We start from the raw sequence: 19,406 nt of genomic DNA, 5'->3' as shown, positions 1-19,406 counted from the left end.
TGTGAAACCAAGATGAATTGAGAACTGAACAATACTTCCGAAGGTGTTAGACTTGCTTTTCATGAACAAGGTCCATTCAGAGGGCTGGATTTTTGCCAGTGTGTCACCAAGTGTAGTAGCAGCTACAAACACCCTCCAAATTTTTGTCGTAGCCTCATTTTGGAGCCTCTCTACCAACTTTTCATAGCACCTTGTCTTGCTTTGCTAAGTACACAAGCTGAAGTGTTTTTCTTGCACAAAGACAGTCTATCGATCAAAGCTTGATGCATTTCCCTCATAGACTAATCACCTAGACTTGGTCTAGCTACAGGCTAAGTAGCTTCGCCAAGAAATTGTGCAATTCTAGAGGGTAACCCACTTTCCCTCTCGAAATTTCACAATCCTATCTGGAAGCCTAATGGGCTCTAGAATTGCGCAATCCTACCAGTCACGCTTCACACAGAAAACTATGCAATCCTTCCTAGCAAGCTTGCTCAGCCTAGGAATTGCACAATCTTGGGCAGCAATCAGTTGCTCTACCCATAAATTGTGCAAATCTCTTGGGTAGCCAACCCAACTTCCATCCAGAAATGCACATTTTCTCCCAGCAGTTGAGCAGCCTCATGCATGAGCAGTTGGGTTGACCAGTCCCACCCGAGACCAAGGAAACTTGACCTGAATGCATGACTTTCTTTTTCCTGGAATAGCAAAGGGAAACATGTAAAAAGAATCCCTTGATTCAGGGACCTATTTTTAGTAGCCAAAGGTTACATACAAAGTTTCATCTTAGAAACTCTCCTCCAAGTGTCACTTTTTCTTAGATTTGTGGCATGCACATCATGAGCTCAAAATTATTTATTCGATGCATCAAAGGTCACTCTTTCACATCAATCTTGGACCTTTGACATCCCACATCACATCCAAGACTCTTTGACAGATCCTACCTAGTTATTCATAGGTAAGTGGTCTCAACTTGTCCTTTTCAACATTTCTATTGCTTTTTATGTTTTCACATGCGTGACTGTTGTTTGCTTGATTTATTTGAACCCTTTCTTTCATTTACATGCATACTAGCTTGTACTAGCACCATTTTAGTGTTCGTTGTTATCTCACCGATGTCATATGCATGAAACTTCTTTGCATGAACAGATGCCGATTTGGTGACTTGCTTCACCCACATGCATGTTCATCTATTTATTGAATCTTTCATTCAATGTTTTCATGCCTGATCAATCACTTATGCTTTCACTTAGTGTTGCCATGCATTCACTTTCATATTTTCTTTCAATTGCCCATCGACAGTTCTAGGCAGCCTTGGCCCGGACTCCGACTCACTCAAACATCATTGTGCAATTTGGAGAATGAAGGCTTTGTCTTCCTCTCCAGAAATGCGCATTTCTACCAAGACATTATCATCCAGGAATGTTTTGTGCATTTCTACCAAGACACTATCATCCAGGAATGTTTTCCACATTTCTGAGGGATAATGACTGCTGGCCCAAAAAATTGCGCAATGGAGTCCCTGAGCTTGTAGTCATTGCTAGCTAGAATTGTGCATTGTGCTATCACAGAAGTTGGCCTTGATTGCACATTGTGCAAATCTAGCACCTAGTCTTGCCTCCCAAATAGTCGAAACTACCTTTTGCATGGTTCTGGTGACCTGTCACCTAGTCTCCAAGAAGAAACTGCGCAATCTTTGCCTATCATTCCCCAGGCATGTGTTAAGTCATTCCATGAATTTACTTTGGTTTTCACTGTCAGATTTATTGCCATGCATGTTGCTTTGTCTCTAGATCGTTTAGGTGTTCATCCACCTCTTGGCAGTATAGGATCAATGGCCTCAAAGAGAGAAAAATCAAAGGACACTAACAGAAGTGCAACTCGAGCATCAGTTCTGCAGGTGTCCGCATGTCTACTGATCTATGAAGATACCAATTTGTTTCTAGACAAGGACATCAAGCTGAAATGGAAAGAGATCAATGAAGAATTTGCAGAAACTTTTGCGGAAGATCTCGAAGACCATTAGGTGTCTATGAACATTCACAAGTCTAGCTTGTACAGGATTGCATGCAGATACCCCGCATTCCCATGCGTGAACATGATACAATGGATCGTCTTGCACACTGATCCCGAGACAATGACTCTGAGCAGTGTTAGCGGGACGAAGCTTTCCACCTTCTGGGCACAATATTATGATGAGATGTATCAGATGTTGAAGCTCGTGACTATCATGATGACTCCTTTTAGCCTACCAAGTAGCAATGCCAACTCCAGATACATTTTGAAGAATTGGGTATGTTAGAGCCTAGATTGACTTCAGGTGGAAGGGAGGTAATCCTAGGATAACCACAAACCAAGCTTAACCTGGTAGCTAGCCCTACTAGGTCATGAGAAGGCTCTATCCTTGTCAATCTCGATGGAGATGACTGAATTGAATATAAATTTTAGGCTAGGTATAGTAGCTCTAGGTTTTTTTAGTTGATTCTGAAGGTTTGGTTGTTGGATCAAATGTAGCAGGCAGCTTAGGTCTGGGAAATCAAATCAGAATTGCAGGGTGTTCTATGGGGCGAGGTAGGTAGGTGTTTTGGCACTTGGAATTGAGTGTGATGGTAAGTCTAAGACTGGTGAGGGGTTGAGGAGGGCATGCAAAGTTCATGAATCCTCTTCAAACAACTGAAAACATCAAAAACTAAATGTGTTCCCAAGGAAGAGCACTGATATCAATGGATTCCACCTATCTATCTTGATTCATTTAGTTAAGAAGAAAGAAATAGATGCTGGTACATATAGCACATAAGTGAAACTAAATAACGAAGGAAGAAACAATTCCACTGCTTACTTTGTTGGGCCAGAGTAACATTAGCAAAAATGTTGAGCTTATCATCCTTCTTTTTTCCTTTTAAGGCCCTCCTTAATCTTGCCTTAAGTTGCTTAATCCTTATGTTGCATATCCTATTCTGGGTCAAATAATGATAGGCCATGTGGCGAAGCATTTTCTTTTCTTTATTGGCCTTCTCTAGCAACTTCTCAAGGTGAATGTTCACCCTCTCTAACCAAGTTTCTTGGTCATTCTCAATTTCTTTCTCAATGGAGGTCATCTTGACCTTTTCCTTCTTTGCCTCTTAGTAGTTCTCTTTGATTATTTGTAACTCCATGAGGTCTTGTTTGTCGGTCAACTGTTTGATTTCTTGCTCAAGATATTTCATAACCCATTTAGCCCTCTCTACATTAACCATCCGGTTCTCTTTGATTATTTGTAACTCCATGAGGTCTTGTTTGTCGGTCAGCTGTTTGTTTTCTTGCTCAAGATATTTGATGACCCATTTAGCCCTCTCTAAATTAACCATCAAGGCTTTTATCTCATCCTCTTGCTCCTTGATGATCATGTCTTTGACAGTTCTTGGATCCTGAGCATCCAAGTCAATGACATCTACTCCTTGTGTCTCCTCATGGCCAACAAGATCAAAATCTCTCTCTTGTCCATCACTCTCATGCATCTTTGCCTTACCTTTGTCCTTGCTATCTTGCCCAAATTGTACCTATTTAGCTGAAGATGAAGGCAAAGCCCCTTCCACTCCTTGTGGAGATAGCATTTGCCTATGGTCTGTAGATGAAGGCGAGACCCCTTCCACTCCTTGTGGAGATAGTACTCGCTTGGTAGCTACAAAGAGCATCCTAGTGCCTCTTTCATAGGTAACAAACACAGGGACCCCCACAGTTTCAGTTTCTTGTACCTTTTGCTGTCTTGAAGGCTCACCTTCCTCTTGGGGAATTGATGAAAATATTTGAGGCCCCTTGAATATCTCATGGGAAATGAAGGTTTCCCATGGCATTCCCAACTAATTGAGCTGATGTAAAACAATCATTTTGATGACAGAGAAATGGTAAATACTGTTGAGCTGCTGTGGATATGGTTTCCTCTTTGCAATCACTGTCATCCTCTCTATGTTTTTGCATATGAAATAAGGAATACTCATCATTCTTACTCTAGTGAAATGCATGAGCAATCTGATATGGTAAGCATAAAGTCTGGAAAACCTACCCTCACAAGTAAAATACTTGATGATGAGTTTCATGAGTGGAGCATACCGGTCCTCCAAAAATCTGAAAGGGAACACTCTACTGATTCTGCCATGATACTTAGCCTTGATGTAAGGCTCATAATGTTCCCTGCTAATATGTTGTCTCTTGTTCCATTTCTCTCCTACATCTGGGATTCCTATGGCCTCTGCAATGATGGTGGATGATAGAGTGAATGTTACCCTGGCAAGATGTACCACATTGTTGTCCATGTTTGTCACAAACAGTCTTGCTAGCTCATGGTGAAATTTAACTCTCTCAACCATCTCACAAAACTCAAAACATGACTGATATCTAAAGCATGTGGTGGCTAATGGGCAAGCAAGTAGTTCACTCATGCTGATAGGTTCCTCCCTGATAATCTTGCCACCTTTGTGAGGTTTTCTCTGCTGCAAAATCCTTTCCCTAGAGCTGTCACTTAGGGTGTCCTCCTCATAATCATAGTCACTGTCCCTCTCCATGTTTGTCTCTCTTGGGATGGTTTGATGAATGGTGGATAATTAGGTTAGGGAAAGATGAGTATGAAGAGATTTATAAAAGGGAAATAGTGATGGAGTGAAATAAGAGGGTAAGTGGGGTTTATAAGGGAGCTAGGGTTTGATGTGAGGGAGTTTAGGGTTTGATAAAGGGGTTAATTTTAATAGGGAAATGGGGGAAGGGAATATGAGTGAAGTGAGACAGGATTAAAGGGTAGGTTTAGGGCAAGTGAAAATGGGAATATTGAGACAAGGAACAAGAGTTTGCAATGGTGAAAAATAAGATAGAAAGACAAACTAGGGTTTGAGTCTTAGGAGGCAAAAAACATATTTCAAGCATGAAAACCCTATCTAAGCTCAAAAGTGAGTGTACTTACTTGTTTAGAAGGAAAATGCAGCAATTAGGGTGATTGGAGATGAAATTTGGTGGTTTTGGAGTCCTACAGGTCAATGTGCAATGTCCTGAACCCAATGTGCAACGCCTTTGTATTTTTTTGAAGGAATTTTGGCTCTGATGCACAGTGCCTCCCTGATGTGCAGCGCCAAACTCCCAATGCGCAACACCAGGTATATTTTCACTAAATTTTGTGTTTTCTTTCTCTTTTGTTCAATCTCCCTTCAAAACATGATCTTTGCTCTTTCTTTGAAGTTTGCACAATGAAATGACTTCCACCATGAGGGACAAATGAAATGAGGAACAAATGAAATATTGTGAAATGTCACTGCATGAGAGTACAATTAAACTAGATCCAAGGGGCATTTCATTGAGCCGAGGAGGACCCATCGAGATATTGCTATAGTTTCTCTAGACCCAATGAATAGTTCGGCTTCATTGTGGAGTGGTTAGTGAAGGAACGTGAAGCAGCATCTCGAAAAACACTAGCACCAGTAGCAGTAGCAGCATAGGCAAGCATACTAGTGTGCGACAAGGGCAAGAGGAATATTGTCGATCGCATGGAGGAAGAGCAAAGCTACAAGTTCCGAGTAGATCCATTGGTGGAGAAAGCATCTGTGGCTATAGAGGGGAAGAGGAAACACTACGACAACTGAATCGCACAAAGGCATAGGGATAAGAGAAGAATGGAGGAAGTAGAGGAGTTGCATTAGTTGAAGGAGAAACTCCAGAAGGAACAAGACTTGCATAAGCAGCAGAGGGAAGCGCAATAGAAAAATGTATAGCAGGCAGTGCAACATGTGTGAACGGATGAAACAGAACCCGTAGAAGTAGTGGATTGATCAGAACATCTAGAATCAGGTAGACAGGGTGAACCATCGCAGGAGCAGGACTTCACTCATGAGATAGAGAAAGCGCTTCAATAGTTGGATACAGATATGGAGAAATGGGAATCAGAACAGGACATCAACCTTATGCCTCATCACCAAGAGGTCAACATACCTGCTTCACCGCATCTACATGATGAGCAAGTCTCAAGTGACCAAGGACGCACTGAGATCCTTGGAGATCAGCTGGAAGAAGAGATTCACAACATCTCATTTGACGATTCTCAACATAGAGTTGTGCATTCTCATAGAGTGTTGACTCTGGATGATCATACATCTCTTACACAAGTTGAGGAATGAGTGATATGCCTGAGGTGCGCAAACATACAACACCTTGGTCGATGTAATTAGAGTGTATGCTGAAGCCACTAAATCAAGTGTTCACTTTCTAATAGCTGAAAATGAGCGAATGTCTAAGAAACTTCAGATGACTAATAAAGGAGGAGAGTTGGTGACAATGTCCATCCGAGCTGAACTAAAGAAGGAAATACTAGATGAAGTATTGTCCCTTGACAAAGTTATGTAAACATTGTACACCAAGTTTTGCACCGTGCCTAAGGCAGTTGTCCATCTCAACAGATTAGAAGAGCACTTATCTTGACGAACTTGCATGATGTTGTTGATTACGTGCAAGCATGGATGATGAGATACAAGGGAGCCCCGCTTCACTTGCCTAAGATGATGAAGGCTAGTGCAGTCGAGATGAAGACACATATCCGGAGTCACATCCAGAACTAGGAAGAGCTCCCACAATTCATCACTAGTATACAAGCTTCCCATGCATGTTTGTTCAAGAGTATGGATGTTGTGGTGGTGCACATGTGATCCCATCTATTGGGACTCTCACCTAGGCAAAGACAAAGGGAAAGGTCTGACTAGAGCTTGTCTCATACTTTGACGAGTTGATGCACATTGCTAGTAGCCTAGACTTACCCATCAATGTAGACATCATGCACAAGTATTTTTCTAGTCCAGCCGCATTGAAGACAATGATGCACATGCTTACAGACGAGTTGGATAGACGAGCCCGAGCAGTGTACCCAGATGCCATGTAGGCAAGAGTTAGGTTCGAGAAAGGTGTCACCTTGGAGCACATGGACACCATCAAGGACTACCAATCTTGGCATCAATATGTTACTCTTGATCATCGTGAGGATGTTGAAGAGTTGGACTTCCATGGTTGTCTAAGTCAGAGTCATGTCTAGCATGGATTTCTCAAGCCATTTTGTCTCACATGGGTACATGTGCATTGTAATGTAATTTCATGTCAAGTGTAAGTCTAGTTTCGATGGTTGGATGTAACAATCATAGAGTAGATGAAGAGTCATGAGGGTAGTTGAACTGTCACAAACGGGAATGTCAAGGGTGACCCCACCCTTTCCTATAAATAGTCCCTCATAACTCATTGCATAGGCTTTTGGTCAGCCAAGCTTCCAATAAGACTATCTTGGAGAGAGCTTGGACAATATTGTAATGAGACTTGGCTTCTCCACTGCACAGAGGTAGTACATCTCTTTGGAGGAGCAGGTAGTTAATGCTATAATGTTCCACTATTGGAACTAGTGGTTGGACATGGATGTATTGTATGACTAGAACTTACACTTCTTAATATAACAAGAGCCAACGCGTTTCATACATATGTTGTATTGTATTTTATGCTATCTAGTTTACTCTAAATGATATATGTGTTGGTTTGCTTATGCATCCATGTATAGCTATCTGTGCATGTATGTATGAATCTTTCTGAAATGTGTTGTTGGTTTCACCATCACTTTGGATTGCTTGGTAACTTTCCTTCCATGTTGTGATGTATCTTTACTCATGTGTTCCCTTCTTAACTGTGTGCTATCACAGGTTTCCAAGGGGCGCACTCATCTCAAGCCCCATGTGTTAGAACCTCTCATGTACCTTCCTTAGCTCGATGCAACTATCACACCCTTGCTACCAATAGAGTTATCTTACTTTCCTTTGTGCAAATCACGGTCAAGGCATTACCATATGACCCACTGTTGGAACTCCTACACCAAATAGTCTGAGGTCTAATTGGGACTTCTTATTGGGGTGATCCCCTGACATGTTGGTGGGTCCAACACTGTCAACACATTGCTAATACAGTGATGCCAAATATAGCGATGTCTGTAGCTTTCTTTTGAGGAAATAAATTGCTGCCTGAAGTGAACCCATAATTTCCAAGGTTAAGTGTGAGTGGAAATTCCTCTCTCAGGTCCATTACCACAATTCAACAATGCCTTTTTAATGTTCAACTTCAATCAAATTCTTATATACTTTTCCCCCAAAACCACACGTTTAGGGTGCTATCCATTCACTTGTGTGGAAACAAAATCAATTTAACTTGGGGCTTTTGTAGATTCTCTCTAGATTTTCAAGTTCATCTAATAAGTGGTCAACATCGTACCAAAGGACTGATCACAAATACACTATAACCTTGAGTAGGTATAGAATAAATGTGGCCCTTACAGTCATATACCAGTAAAACAGTGGATTTCATGAACATAAATACACCATTAGAAGGTTATATTACATTTGATGTGTCATTCTATAGGGATCCTATTTTTTTTTACAAATCTAGGATTATTTTCAACAACGTCTATATTTAGTTTACTCGTGATCTATTTGTAGTATCAAATAACATATATAGTTCTTTGTAGATGCAATTTCAAAGGAGCTTGGAACATATTATCAAATGGACAAAAGAAATTGGATGAAATTGAAAAATAGGTATAGTTTGTGTATTTGATTATTCATTGTGATATAAAAAAAAGTATCAGTGGTAACTTATGCTCAATAAAGTTTGTATGACTTGAAACTAGTTATGTGTAGAACACTAAAAGAATAGAGATGGGATTGAGGAATTCTTGAAGTTTGTCGAGGAGCATTCAAGGAATAAGATGTCCATGAAATGTCCATGTAATAAATGTGGCATACTGAAAGTACAAACATTTGATAAAGTACGAGAGCACATAATTTGTGATGGTATAATATAACAATATAACTTCTGCTATTTGCATGGAGAGAGCATTCCCAGTTAGGTATATCGAAAAAAAATTGAATTGATCTAGCTTAAACCTTATATGTTTTACAGTAAAGATATCACTTATTTTAATATGTGCAAACTCCATTTTTTTCTTTGTCTCCTTTAGATTCCATCTATTATTTATGAGGACAGGAAACATTCTAAAAATGAGCCACATGAAGTTCTCAAGCATATTTCATCTCAACTGGTAAGCCATTTCATATTATTCAAGGGCCCTATTTGAATAGGTTGACCAAATGCTATTTATTTTAATTTTCATAAAAACCATAAAATATTAACATAAATTTTAATTTTCTTATTAATAGGGCTATGAGGATGTTGTGGAACATGATTATGATAATCAGGTTCATGAGAATGAAACATTGTTTAAGAATGATAATGAACATCTAAATGATGATGATGATGCAACCATTATTGGTGATCAAATTCTTGAAATGGTGAATGATATTCAAATTCTAGCTATTAGGTTGACCTGTCTCCCTATTTAACCTTCTTCCTAGATCTGGATCTTCATCGTGTCTTGAAGATGAACCACACTCGCTGGTTCGAAATGCTCGACCAAAATATTCAATGTGATTTCTTCCAAAAAATTATTTATAGAATGGTGAATGATGTCAATCGAGGCCTTAATCAAAACATCAATGAGAGTTGTGATAATGAGGGGTTGGCATCAACAAATCTACTAAATGAACTAAATCAATATAATAAGCTTATTGAAGATACTAAGAGGCCATTGTACCAAGCTTGTGTTGACTTCACAAAACTATTAGCCACTATAGAATTCTACAATCTGAAAGTGAAAAGTGGATGGTCTGATACAAGTTTTGACCAAACGTTAAAATTTCAAAAATATGTTCTTCGTAAAGATAACACACTTCCATATTCTGCATATGTTGCAAAAAAGTTGATAAAATCATTGGGATTAAACTATGATCTGATACGCGCATGTCCAAATGATTGCATTCTATATTGAGGAAGCTATGAAAGTAAATATCAATGCCCAACATGTGGAAAATCTCGATGGAAGGTGGATGCTCAATCTCAAAAGGTGCAAAATGGTATTCCAACCAATGTGTTAAGATATCTTCCCATAGCACCAAGGCTAAAAAGAATGTATAGGTATGATCTTGAACACTATAATTTTATTCAAGTTTCCCCTTCTTTTATTATCTTTACAATTTGTCATAGTTTTATTACATGATAATATATTATATAAATGAAAAGAATCTTTTTCATTATAGCTCTGTAGACATGTCACAAAAAATGAGGTGGCATCATCAGAATGCAAGCAATGATGGTCAAATGCACCACCCTATTGATATGCCAACATGGAAAACTATTGATGACAAATGGCCTAGTTTTTCTAGCGAACCTCATAATGTACGACTTGCAATCGTAGTAGATGGATTTAATCCTTTTGGAGACTTGAGAAGCACATACAATGTTTGGCCTGTAGTTTTAGTTACATACAACCTTCCACCATGGTTGTGCACAAAAAGGAATTTTGTATGGTAACATTGTTAATACCTGGTCCCAAGCAACCAGGAAATGACACTGATGTGTATTTGGAGCCCTTGGTAGATGAACTAAAGGAATTATGGGACCAACGGGTATGGACATATGATGCTTATAGTCAGACATGCTTTAACATGAAGGAAATTCTTATGTACGTGAAACTTTACATTTTATCAAACACAACAACAAGATGAATTTTTTTGAAAGATTTTGACATTACTTAATTCTCTTTTGTTCATTTTGTACGAACATGAAAGTATATAAGAGTTATGTTAAGAACAGAAATATTCCTCAAGGATGCATTTGCTGAAAGTTATACTATGGAGGAATCAATAAAGTTTGTGGAGGATACTTGAATGGTATGGAAGCTATTGGATCAACACCAAGTTGAAATGAAGTGCGGGATTAGGAAGTTGACGAAGTTATCCTTGATGGAAAGCCATTACCTACTCCAATTCCTTCAGAACTGGATGACATTAGTTGGGAACAAGCCCATAGGTGGGTTCTATTTCACACAAAGGAAGTTGATCCATGGATACAGTAACATATTTGGCCTGTAATTTTTTGTTTGTTTGTTTATGGTTTAAAAAAACATAGATCCATGGATAGATTAACATATTTGACATCTAAAAATATTTTGTTCATATTTTATCAAAACACATTAACCACCATATCTATTGTCCATAATTGTTGAATTAGGATGCACATAATTGAGATTGCCAACTCAATTACCCAAACAAGAAAAGATGAAGCTCTATTGTAGAAACTCCACACCCATAATTTTACTAGTTGGTTAAAACAACAGGTAACGATATTATTTATATTATAAGTGTACTTAAAAAGCAGTGTATAGGAATATTTTCTTGTAGGAAATTAAATATTTTTTCAAAGGTTGAATGTATGAATTCTAACTACATTTCAAAACCTAAAACTATACAGTGGAAATATATGGAAAGGTGTTTGATACACTTAAATGGCTAGTCCGTGGTCCCAGGAAATTCATGAATAAGTACAAGGGATTCCTAATCAATGGTAATAGATTCCATACAAAAAGCATAGAGAATGAGAGAACCACCCAAAATAGTGGCGTGTGTATGGAAGCTCAAACAATGATGAGGTCAAGTTCCAAAGATGCAAACCCTGTACTTCAAAACACAACATTTTATGGAGTGGTAGAAGAAATAATTACATTGGACTATTTTTGTATGGAGTACACATTGTTCAAATGTAATTGGATTGATGTATACAATAAGAGAGGGATCAAAACTGATGATTTGGGTTTTACAATGGTAAATATGAAGAAATTCTTAAATCAAAATCAATGGCAAGATGATCCATTTATTATAGCATTGCAAGGTAAACAAGTATTATATATACAATATCCAGTTGAGACTGACTAGTATGTAGTGTTAACATGTCCTCAAAAAGGATTAAGTAATAATACATCATATGAACTTGAGTATGCAGATTTGTCACGGGTTTTAGACTTTCAAGAAACAAAATGTGTAAGTGAAGAACATATCAATGATGTCAATGTCAAAGTTGACGTGAAAGTTGATTATGTCCATTCAGATTGTGAACAAATATGGTTGAATATTAAGAAATAAAATATATCAATTTTTCTATTTTGTTTCGAGAACTCCAAAATCGATATTTGGTTATGAAGAGAGATTCCTTTGTTTCTTATCTATAAAATATTTTAGACCCATTTAGTAGATCTGTTTTTAGTCCCTTCCTACGATAGAGGCTACTATTTTTGGCTTGAACCATTAATATTGTCAAATTGAACACATAAAAGTTTGATATCTGTGAATTTTTTGTAACTTTTATATTTTTATATTTTTTAAGATTGAAATGAGAATTTTCTATATTATTATTAGACCAAAGCCCTAAAATTTACTCATTTAAAAGAACCTAGAAAATACAAATTTCTTGGGCATGTGCCATTTGTTTAGCCTTCTTATGGGACTGTTGGTTACAAAACAAACTATGCAGCTATGGTTTGCAAAACAAACTATGAAGTTGTGGGTTCCAAAACAAACTATGGAGATAGAGGAGTGCAATTACTGGGAGGGAAAAAAAGGATCATAAAGGATCCAACCATATTACTGTTAGACGAGGTTGCAACAAGTGCACTGGATGGACAATTGGAGGATTCCTTAGCTTAAGCGTAGTTAAGTTAATCATTCTGCATTTTCCTCCATGCATGTCAGAAAAACAAGGATGAACATTTACAAAAATGTAAGTGTCATTCTCATTTCTCAGTTTCTCTACCAACAGTGTTGTAGGATAATATATGCCTTCAATCTTAATATTTCTTGTTTTATTTCCTAAAGGTTCTATCTTTAAGAGATTGCATAATCTAATAATTCTACGTTTTCCTGCTAGTCCTTGAGATAATACTGACTGGTATTTCACCTCCATTCTTGGTGTTTACTGGCACTTTAAAATATTACATTTCCATTCTGATATACTGGGGATTTACATTTTCAATTCCAATCTTCTTGTGATTCTTTATGTATTGTCCATCCATATAGTGATTGTTTTGCTCCAAATGATAAATTTCTTCTTCCAACAGTTAAAAAAATAAAAATATCACTGTAAACTTGCTAGTCAAGTATAATTATTTATTACCTTGGAAACTATGTAGATGCTTGATAAGGATGGTGCTTTTCTTTCAAACGGTAACCTGGAAAGTGGTGCAAGTTGGACAATGGAATTCGGTCTTCAAACTACGGGGTGCCCTATCATAGTGGAGAATATGAGTTAGCCCCAAGAATTTCTTATAGAGGTCAGTTAATTTCTTAGAATAACAAGGTTTTTATATTGCATTCAATAACTCATTTTTGTTATGTTGAGACATGGTTTAATGTTGTCATGTTATCCTCTGTTGGTTTTCACAAATATTGTAGATGCTTTGAGAGGATCGGGGGCTCTTCCTTGAAATAGCTAAAATCATTTGAGGCTTTGGGCTTATAATTTTAAAGGGAGTCATGGAAGCTCACAGTGACAAGATCTGGGCTCTCTTTGTTGTTGAGGTAATGCCATGATTGCAAACAAGATAATTAACTCTCGGACCTCTGATTCCATGTAAAGCTTCCTCTTTTATTTGTGTTTGGTTTCTTTCATATCATATAATTATCCATGCTTTCAAAAAGCCTAGATAGGGAAAACCAAGAGAAACCATAGCTCCACCAAAGCTACTCCAACAATTAATCTTTTTCAATATATTTTTGAAATATCTTTGGTGGAGCTAAGGTTTCTATTGGTTTTCTCTATCTAGGGTTCTGGAGAACCTAGAACATTATATGATGAGTTGTGACTATGTTCATGGATTTCAGTTCTTGCACACACATATTAAGTTATCAACTATCCAAAATTACATTATTTCACATTTGACTTCCAGCTTACCACTTCCATAAATTGTGTTAGTTCAAAGATTTGACTTCTAGATTTTCATAAATACAATGTCGTCAAAAATATCATTGAACACTTCCATATTCATAATTAGATCATATGCCAAGAAAATATAGATTTGTTGTAGCGATCAATAGTTGCCTCACGAAAACAAATCACATCACAAGAAGAAATTGAACTTGGTTGGGGAGAATATTAATTTATCCTCTCAAGTTCCTGAGTTCTTTCTGTTGTCAAATCGAATCGGAACTAGATAAAAACCTAATTTAAAAGGTAGTTGATCAAAAAATACATAAATTATTCAAATTTAGGAAAAAAGCATATGTATTAATGTGCATCCATATGAATCACAACCATTATACAAAAAAAAATTCATTTAACTTGAGTTTTACTGGAACCAGATTTGGATGTTTCCCAACATGAAATTCCTAAAGAATATGTTGTCTTGAAGCCAAGCGTGCACCATAAGATAGTTAAAATCTAAATTCTTGGGCACCCTTAAACCTGGCACTAGTCTAAAAATACTATACCATACTAAGAGCATATTTGAGCTAAGTGCGTTTAGCATGCATTTACAGCCACATTTTTTCTTAAGCGTGAACGTGGTTCTATACCACATAACTCTATTTGAAGGACAAATATCCATATCATAAAATAGAGGCAAGCTTGAAATGCTTGTTTTGTAGCTAGAAGTATTGTTATGATATTTTCGCAACTTTTAAGTACTTTGTTGGACTCCAAAAGGATGTAAAAGTGATTTATCAGGTCATATTGTTCAATGATGGGTATTATTGTGAGATTATTTTCCCAACATGGTCCTACTAAATTCAAAATGGGTTTCTGCTATTTATTGTTTGGGCCAAGTATTGTAATAGGAGCACTAGTGCATTAACTATGCTAAAAGGTCACCAAAAAATACATAAATTATTAAAATAAGGAAAAAACCATATATATTAATGTGCATCCATATGAATCACAACCATTATACAAAAAAATTCCATTTAACTTGAGTTTTCATGGAAATAGATTTGGAAGTTTCCCAACATGAAATTCCTAAAGAATATGTTGTCTTGAAGCCAAGTGTGCACCATATCATAGTTAAAATATAAATTCGTTTGCACCCTTAAACCTAGCACTAGTCTAAGAATCCTATACCATACTAAGGGAATATTTTTGCTAAGAGAGTTCAGGATGCATTTACAGCCACATTTTTTCTTCAGTGGTTCTGTGCCATATAACGTTGCTTGAAGGACAAATATCCATATCATAAAACAGAGGCAAGCTTGAAATGCTTGTTATATATCTAGAAGTATTTTTATGACATTGTTCACAACTTTTAAGTGCTTTGTTGAAGGACTTCAAAAGGATGTAAAAGTGATTTAGTGGGTTAGAATGTTCAATGATGGGTATTATTGTGAGATTATTTGTCGAGCATGCCCAAATCACAAAAGATTGTAATGCCTTGAAAACTTTACAAATTTATCTACAATACAAAGATAAAAACATTTAATAAGATTCCACTACTCCCATTTATTTCTCCCATAGAAACACATTTAGAATCATGCTTTGTTCAATGAACCAATCGGAAAAAGCAACAATGGTATGGTTTCTCAATGGGAGAATTGAAATTCAATGGAAGATCCATCCTAAGACCTCAGATGGCTACTTCATGCATCCTTTCATAATCTAATATATAATTAATTGCTCCTGGAAATACTATTGAATGAAGTTGAAAAACCCCCACCTCCATTATATATTGGCATTGAGCTACCATGTTGATTTGATCTAGGACCATCAGTCACTTGTTAACTTTCTTATCATTACTAGTGTTTGTGTGCCCATCTAGACTGGCACTATACTCTATTCATGTTTCTCAATAAATAATATATTACACGTTATCCATAGTTGAGCTTAAAAAAAGGAAACAAACAAGTCGTCCTTGGATTCCCCACTAGTCTTACACAAAAGACATCTTCCAGGACTCCCTTATCCCAAGCTAAAATTTTGTTGTCTAAAGCTAACCAGTGAAAGATTTTAGCTTTAAGAGGAATTTCTGACCTACAAACTAAGTGCCACGACAGGGATCTTTCCCTCATAATTTCTTCTTCCATCTTTACCTTGTATTCCAGTTTGGAAATATATTCACCAAGTCCCTCATTTTTTTACCACCTAAATTAGCTCATCTTGTCTAGAAAGTTTAATAATTAATGGCACTAGAATTTAAGCTATGGTTTCTTGCCTCATTTTTTACCCCTCATAAATTCAAATCCCATGCTAAATTCAAGCCATGAAATCAAACATTCCTGTCATCATTTGTTTCCACTTTTTCCCTGGAATAAATCCCTAAGAGATGGTTATCTCTTATTAGCTTACACAGTCTGAAATTATGTTTACAACCAATATAGGTGTCTTCCCCTATCCTTACCTTGTTCCTTTGAATCCTCCATGTTGTTGATTTTCCACTTAATGGGAATGCTTTCACCAAATCTTTCCAAATAGTAGAATTTTCGCTAAAATGTTCCCTTTCTTCTGTAAACCAATCTTCTATAGAAATCATTCTCAAATGTTTGGTTTCCGTAATTTTCTCCTACAGATCTTCATTGTAGACTAAACTCTGCAGAATTTTAGCAGCTAGAGCTAGATTGAATAGATTTATATTTTTTTATGCCCCACTCTCCAACTTCTTTAAAATTTACCACTTGGTTCCATTTAACTAAATAAATTCCTTTCATTTTCCTTTTGTTTCCATTTTTTTTTGTTAATATATATATATATATATATATATATATATATATATATATATATATATATATATATATATATATATATATATATATATATATTAGTTTGTTTATGATGCCTTTAGGGATATTGACAACAGATATCCAATGCACAAGAATAATTTCCAGCAAAACCTTGACCAGCGTTAACCGCCCTCCCCTAGAGAGCCATCAATTGCACCATAATGAAATTCGAGCTTAAATTTTTCTCTACAACCAAATTCAATCATAATAAAAATAATTAGTAGGATTTAAGATCCCAAGAATATGTTTCCTTGATCTAATTCCATAAATTTCATAGGAAACAGATTCATGATTTAGGCTTTTTCTTCCTCAGCCAAAGAATTGAACAACATTGTAGAATTCCTCATAGTGATTTCCATACCTGTAGTTTTGTATATATATGTGTTATACCTTTTAACTCCCTTAGTGATTCTTGCTCAGATGTGATGATATCATCAACAAACAATAGATGAGAATATTCAGAGTCAGAAATTTTTACTCCTTTCGCTATCCCTCTTCTCCTTACATCCATGATTAGCATACACCTTCAACCACTAATACGAAAAGAAATGGTGTTAGATAGAACCCTTGACACAAACCTCAATGTGCATTAAAGAAAATTTTGGGGGACCCGTTGCTTAGAACTATACAAGGAACTGAAGTAAGGCATCCCATTAACCATTCAACAATCTACAAGTTTGTTCCAAGATGAATCAACAATAGTCTAAGAAAGAGACAATTCATTTTGTCTTACGCCTTTGAAAGTTCTAACATATTTGGTACAGTAGGAATCTTGTGAGTTTTAATTGTATGTATTCTTCCATATATTGTTCCCACAATAGGATAGATTTGCCTATTATAAAGGAGCATAAATTGTTTTTTAGAAATTCAACTGTTCATCTATTGGGTATACGATTTTTAGCTTTTTGGAGTTTAAAACTACTTTTATCTCCTCTTTGGACACCTCTGCCTCCAAGTCTATGTTCTTTTCATCATTGATAATGCTGGGAAATAACATTATAATTTTCATGGTTTCACAGATATTTGCTTCCATTAGACTTTTAAAATGTTTCTTTCTCACTTTAGCTATCTCCTTAAAAGACTTATTAAGCCTAGAACTAGCTAGTTTATTGTTTTCACAAATAATGTTAATGTTTCTTGTATGACTTACGTACTTGTCAAAAAGTTTAGTATTCTTGTCACTTTGAGAGAACAATATGGTTCTCCTTTTTAGCTTAGTTTCTTTTTCCTCTTTGGCAAGGTGGTTTGTTTTCCCTTCAAGCTCTTTGAGAGGATTGATTTGATCTTTCAAAAACACCCCTACTTTATTATCATCAGGGGTTTTTAATTCATTTTTCGACATCCTTTAAATCTTTTTGGACAAAGATTTGAGTTCAATCTGCGGCTTCACCTTTTACCCTTTTCTGATTGTCTATGAACTGCCTCACGTCTCTATCCTCACTGTTACTGTTGTAACGTATTCAATTCTTGATGAACATAGCCTTGGAATCATTTTTATTTAGCCATTAAGTGATTAAACTTAAAGGGGGTTGCAGGCTTCTTACTCTCTGATTCAATTTTCAGAAATATAGGGCGAGCTTCCCTAAAAAATTTATGATCTCACTCTCTGAATCTAACATCAACTGAGTAGCAACAAAGGATTTCTCTAGCCTTTTTAAGACTCCGCTTCTGTCTTTTTAGTTATTTCTTCAGGTAGGTGCTTATTAATTGGCTCTACGTCAATAAGCTTTTGAACTTCAAATAAATGACTGAAAAATCATTTAGAAATGGGGTTTTTCCCTCCTCTTTTTTTGAAACCATGATTTTTCTTTAGAGTTATTAGAGTTTCTTCCAATGGAGACTTGGTGGTGATCCTAATCAAGTGCTAAACCCCCTTCTAGACCCCAAAATCACCCACAACATTCTTTCTTTGATCTTGGATGGTAAGATGACTTGAACATCTCATCACCTTTATTTTGTGAGGCCTCTTTAACTAGCTGACCACCCAAATAGGAGAAAGAATGAATCCCTACATCATTTGATGAAGCTTCTGAATAGTGGATTGCATGGTCTAAAGAATGGATAAATGGAATGAAGAGAATGCCACAATTTCCTGAAGCAAAAGATGGACCCAAATTCCAGTGGGGGGCCTTAAAGTCCCCTAAAACTTCCTTAACATTACAAACAATTTTGGAACACCCAATAATGGAAGGGGATTATTTTAGTACTGTTTGATAGCATGAGGAATTGATAAAAGGGGACCTAACTTGAAAAGTCAAAGGAAAATTGTGTGTTCCTTCAACCACTTTAGCACCACATACCTTATACTAGCACTTATCACCTTCCAAAGCTAGAAATTGGAACAACATCTGAATCAACACTCTTGAGATTTTCCTGCCCTTTTTCTTCTACCTTGTCCAGACTTCAAACTGGCCTCCAAATTAGAATTTGCAGACACCACCATTCATAGTTTTTGCTCTCGCTGCAATTTTCCCATAGAATTGTATGAGAGCCAACCCAATGAAATGGGACTTTTCACTATTCAGAAGTCCAACTTCTAGTTTACAATCCATTTTCCTTGGGATATCTAACTATCTGTAGGCAATCTCAATATTTTCATGAAGATAACTTTCTGTCCGCATTTTAACCACTCTCCTATCTTTGAAACTGAAAATTTTCTCCAAGGAGATAAAATTGACCTATAACATTACTAACCCTTCCAAAAAATTATGAATTCCTCCACAACTCTAAAGGGAGCTTGAATCTATTGCAAACATGTTTGTTCCTCCTTTTGGTCAAAACCTAGTTTCCACTTTTTAG

This window comes from Pinus tabuliformis, chromosome 8 (assembly GCF_031772625.1).
Source record: "Pinus tabuliformis cultivar Carrire ecotype Pingquan chromosome 8, CPIR1, whole genome shotgun sequence".
NCBI lineage: Eukaryota > Viridiplantae > Streptophyta > Pinopsida > Pinales > Pinaceae > Pinus > Pinus tabuliformis.
The sequence above is the reverse complement of the archived record's forward strand: the minus strand, read 5'-3'. Positions refer to the sequence as shown.